This window comes from Bison bison, unplaced genomic scaffold (assembly GCF_000754665.1).
Source record: "Bison bison bison isolate TAMUID 2011002044 unplaced genomic scaffold, Bison_UMD1.0 scf7180017864533, whole genome shotgun sequence".
Lineage (NCBI taxonomy): Eukaryota > Metazoa > Chordata > Mammalia > Artiodactyla > Bovidae > Bison > Bison bison.
The window spans coordinates 17,295,026-17,301,025 of record NW_011495082.1 but is presented as its reverse complement, the minus strand read 5'-3'; positions in this window follow the sequence as shown (position 1 = coordinate 17,301,025).

The window sequence follows — 6,000 nt, the reverse complement described above, 5'->3', positions numbered from 1 at the left end:
CCAACCCCTCATATACCATAATTCATGTTCCTACAAAACCCACAAGACACATCTTCTAAATTTTTATTAGGCATTAATAACATTCATTAAGGATCACCTGAATAATTATGATCAATATCATATAACACTAGCTTAAATAGAAATATTTCGTTTATTTAAAAATTCTAAACTGTTTTTTCATTGATTTAAGATTTCAGAAATTCTAAATCAGGGTCTATCTATTATTTATCCTAGTTTTACAGATGAGTGCACTGAGTCCAGGAGAAGTCAGATACCTCCCCGAAGTCAACACAGGTTATGAAAATAGGACTCAAATTTAAATAATATTAATCAAAGTCTGCAACCTCCACGATACCATACACCATACTGCTTCTGCTTCTGAATCTACCACATGAAGATAAATCACCATCCAAGAGCCCAACTAGAGCATTTCAGTTCAGTTGCTCAGTTGTGTCCAACTCTTTGCAACCCCATGAATTGCAACATGCCAGGCCTTCCTGTCCATCACCATCTCCCAGAGTTCACTCAAACTCACGTCCATCAAGTCGGTGATGCCATCCACCCATTTCATCCTCTGTCATCCCCTTTTCCTTCTCCCACAATCCCTCCCAGCATCAGAGTCTTTTCCAATAAGTCAACTCTTCGCATAAGGTGGCCAAAGTACTGGGGTTTCAGCTTTAGCATCATTCCTTCCAAAGAACACCCAGGGTTGATCTCCTTTAGAATGGACTGGTTGGATCTCTTTGCAGTCTATGGGACTCTCAAGAGTCTTCTCCAACACCACAGTTCAAAAGCATCAATTCTTCGGCACTCAGCTTTCTTGACAATCCAACTCTCACATCCATACATGACCACAGGAAAAACCATAGCCTTGACTAGATGGACCTTTGTTGGCAAAGTAATGTCTCTGCTTTTCAATATGCTATCTAGGTTGGTCATAACTTTCCTTCCAAGGAGTAAGCATCTTTTAATTTCATGGCTGCAATCACCATCTGCAGTGATTTTGGAGCCCAGAAAAATAATGTCAGCCACTGTTTCTACTGTTGCCCCATCTATTTCCCATGAAGTGATGGGACCGGATGCCATGATCTTCATTTTCTGAATGTTGAGCTTTAAGCCAACTTTTTCACTTTCCTCTTTCACTTTCCTCAAGAGGCTCTTTAAATCCTCTTCACTTTCTGCCATAAGGGTGGTGTCATCTGCATATCTGAGGTTATTGATATTTCTCCCGGCAATCTTGATTCCAGCTTGTGCCTCATCCAGCCCAGCGTTTCTCATGATGTACTCTGCGTAGAAGTTAAATAAGCAGGGTGACAACATACAGGCCTTGACATACTCCTTTTCCTATTTGGAACCAGTCTGTTGTTCCATGCCCAGTTCTAACTATTGCTTCCTGACCTGCATATAGGTTTATCAAGAGGCAGGTCATGTGGTCTGCTATTCCCATCTCTTGAAGAATTTCCCACAGTTTATTGTGATTCACACAGTCAAAGGCTTTGGCATAGTCAATAAAACAGAAATAGATGTTTTTCTGGAACTCTCTTTCTTTTTCCATGATCCAGCAGATGTTGGCAATTTGATCTCTGGTTCCTCTGCCTTTTCGAAAACCAGGTTGAATATCTGGAAGTTCACAGTTCACGTATTGCTGAAGCCTGGCTTGGAGAATTCTGAGCATTTCTTTGCTAGCATGTGAGATGAGTGCAATTTGCAGTAGTTTGAGCATTCTTTGGCATTGCCTTTCTTTGGGCTTAGAATGAAATCTGACCTTTTCTAGTCCTGTGGCCACTGCTGAGTCTTCCAAATTTCCTGGCATTTTGCATGCAGCACTTTCACAGCATCACCTTTCAGGATTTGAAATAGCTCAATTGGAATTCCATCACCTCCACTACCTTTGTTCGTAGTGATGCTTTCTAAGGCCCACTTGACTTCACATTCCAGGATGTCTGGTTCTAGGTGAGTGATCACACCATCGTGATTATCTTGGTCGTGAAGATCCTTTTTGTACTGTTCTTCTGTGTATTCTTGCCACCTCTTCTTAATATCTTCTGCTTCTGTTAGGTCCATACCATTTCTGTCCTTTATCAAGCCCATCTTTGCATGAAATGTTCCCTTGGTATCTCTAATTTTCTTGAAGAGATCTCTAGTCTTTCCCATTCTGTTGTTTTCCTCTATTTCTTTGCATTGATCACTGAAGAAGGCTTTCTTATCTCTTCTTGCTATTCTTTGGAACTCTGCATTCAGATGCTTATATCTTTCCTTTCCTCCTTTACTTTTCACTTCTCCTTTTCACAGCTATTTGTAAGGCCTCCTCAGACAGCCATTTTGCTTTTTGCATTTCTTTTCCATGGGGATGGTCTTGATCCCTGTCTCCTGTACAATGTCACGAACCTCCATTCATAGTTCATCAGGCACTCTGTCTATCAGATCTAGTCCCTTAAATCTATTTCTCACTTCCACTGTATAATCATAAGGGATTTGATTTAGGTTTCCTTTTTTGTTTGGGTTTCTTCCACCAGAGCATTTAGGTTTCCTTTTTGTTTGGGTTTCTTCCACTTCATCTGCACCACATGAACATCACAGCTGTGTTTCATATATGCCCCATCCAAGATCCTAAGCCACAAAGGCATGCAGTGCAGCACTGTTTACTAAAAGCATATCTGAAAATAAACAGACTGTTAGGAATGGTTAAGACAGATAATAATAGAATGATTAAAGGATGGTAGATCATTCCTGACACTGCATAAGATTAAGATGCTAATCAGATTTTGGATTTAGACAACCCAGATAAATCCCAAGTAGAACAAGACAATGTACTCAAATCTTTACTTCATTTTCTTGCCTTTCAAAACACACATTTGCATTTTATCCATGTCTCCTTTAGAGCTGAGGAACTTATGAAGGCTTTACCCAGGTGAGCTGATTATATGTTCCTTTTGGTTTTTTCATTTTTATGCCATTTTGAATGAACTATACCCTATTTTAATTCTTGCTGTCCTAAATTAGTTCTTTAGCAAAAGGAAAATTGTTTGAGTGTTATATATGAAGATAATTTAACAATGTATTTCTTCCCAGTCACAAAAAAATCCAACAATTGTTCTTAACCTGCTTTGTTACAAAATAGGATGGATACATCCCAGTCCCCCCCCCCAAAAACAATTCTGAATAGTCAATTTGTTTAGGCTTCTTATATTTATGCAAAGAAAGATATTATATGTACATTTGAATAGCCACCATCTATATCCTAATTTGGTTATTTGAAATAAACTGTACATTTGGAAAGCAAGGAAAATGTAATTGAGAAGCTAGGCTGCTCAGTATAGTTGAAATTCTTTCTGAATTCAGTGAGGGTCAGTTTAATTTCAAAGCAGCAGTCCTTGTTTTGAATTCCTATATTCTGCTTTGTTTCATTTGCAGCATTAAATTTACTAACACCAAATTTGATTTCCTCATCCAGTTTGGTTATAAGACTTTTTCCTGATTAATTTTATACTCAATTTTTTCTATTGTGTAAATGTTTATATTCAATTGTTTTGAAAAATATTAATTACCCAAAACATTGTAATCTGATCTCTAGAAAGAAGAAATTAAGAATTAAACATTTTTTCTATAATAATAATTGCATCTACTCTGAGATTTAGATCAATTTCATAAGGCAAAATATTCTGACTGATACATTTTGTATAAATAATCCCAAATCACACTTGGCAAAATAATGTTTTTGCAACCTCACTTTGAGTTATCATTAAATAGTATATCCCAAGATTCTGATGGCAATGTATGTTTACAATCAAAAAATTCCTCTCTGGATCAAAGATTCAGCCAGTCCCAGTCCTTCTTACCTCCTTACTTTCACTCAGAATTTAAGTATTAGATAGGTTTTCATCTCTTTCTCTTCTCCCAGAATTTTAACATTAGTTCTTTTATTCTAGTGTCAGATTACCATAATGTTGACTAAGTATCCTAAAATTATTTATTTGGAAAGTAAACTGAAAAATAAATCTCTATTGTCTACCTTTTTAGAAAGATATTCTATTCCCTCAGTTGCTAGCAATTCATTTTTTTCTTAAATTTTATGTGAAGTCATTTAACTTTTCAAAGAAATCTATAGTAACCATGTGATAAAATTATAGGATGTTCATTAAATAATCTCGGCATCTTCTCTTCAGGGGGAAAACCGTCCAATGACCAAGTTTTCAAATAAGTCTCTTAAATGACACCCAGAATTTTAACTGGGATGGATCAAATTCTCAATTGTCTCATCACCTATAATGCCTCTTTTACAGACTGTTCCTGATTGTTTTTGGGAAAAGCAGAATAAAAATTCTGAATGTGATCTGAATTGTGAAGATAAAAACTCAGCATGCAAAATGTACTGATATGTTACTCTTACCTGGAGACCTCAGTGAATTTGAGAGATGGGATAGAATGTTAGCACTGATTATCTGCCCAATACAAACTCAATCATAAAGTGATCAAATTAACTTGGCAGACTAATTCTAAACATAATTTCTCATTCCTTCATCATTGGCCAGACTGCAATTTATACACTTTCTAATAACCATGGGCAAAACTACAACTTAGACAGATCAAACTATGTAAAAGGAATGAAAGCAGAACTATCAAGCATAGACATTTTAAAATAAATGCCATTTTACTGTTTTCAAAAACATGCATTAGTTTGGATTAAGCTACAGAAAAGTATTTACTTTAGTGAATAAATAAAGTGATCATAGAAAATGTTTCAAAATGTTGATTCTAAAATTAGTGGAGAAGGCATATCCTCTAAACATTTTGAATAAAGCCTCTATGAAGTCCTTACATCTTGTAAAGTAATATTCTTAGCAAATTATTTTTTCAGAGGTGATGCAAGTAATTTCAAGGTAATTCAGGTTATCCTGAATTATAAATCCTAAACTAGCAATGAGGTTTAACATTGCCCAAAGTACCCTAAATATTATTAGAATAAAAAGTTGGCTATTAATAAGTAGCTGATGATGATAACATTTCCAATGAAACATTTGAAAGAACATTGCTCATTAATGTCTTCTGAGTGACTTGAAGAAGTACAGTTAGCCTGCAGCCATTTTTAACTTAAATGTTTACTTGAAATTACTATTACTCTTCAGAATTTAACAGTGTGCTATTATATGTGTTTTCCTTGATTCTAGGCTGGAAAGGAATGATATTACACATTTTCTACTTTGAGCAATCAAAAACTCTCTAGTATCATAGACTAGATGACATTTGTCCTGGGGGGAGTAGGACATGACCTCAGTGAATCACAGTAATTTTAGGTTTGGGGGGAACTACACACTGAGCTTTTTGTATGGAGATCAAGACACAGTGTATTCGAACACTACTTCAAACAGAGATGTGAGCCTGAACGCTTCAAAATTAAGAGGGTGTCACTTAAACCCATCAGGAGTTGGTAATTCAGCAATTACTAAGCCTTCAGAGAAGCATAGCTCTTCTGGAACATAGTTATTGAAGTAGTGTAGCTCTATTTCAGTAAGTGCAAAAGGAGACAGCATTCCTCTTTAGAAAACTCAAAAGCATTCTTCATTTAATTAATAGGTAAGGGAAGGTCGTCCACAGAAAAAAAGTAGTCCCTGAGATTTATTCAGTATGTATTAGGTGCCTGTTCTTTTGCTGACTTTCACATATATGCTTTATTTTTCCTTTTCTTCATCTTAATGGAAACACAACTGTTTAGTAAACTTTTTACTATTTGAAATATGTAAGTGTTGAAACTGTCATCTCTTCCCTAGTTTGCAGACAGTATAATCGGCCAAAGAGAAATATTATTAAGTGTCACATAAGACTGAATAGAGACTTATGAGATCTAGGAATGATGCTAAAGCTGAAACTCCAGTACTTTGGCCACCTCATGCAAAGAGTTGACTCATTGGAAAAGACTCTGATGCTGGGAGGGATTGGGGGCAGGAGGAGAAGGGGACGACAGAGGATGAGATAGCTGAATGGCATCACTGACTCGATGGA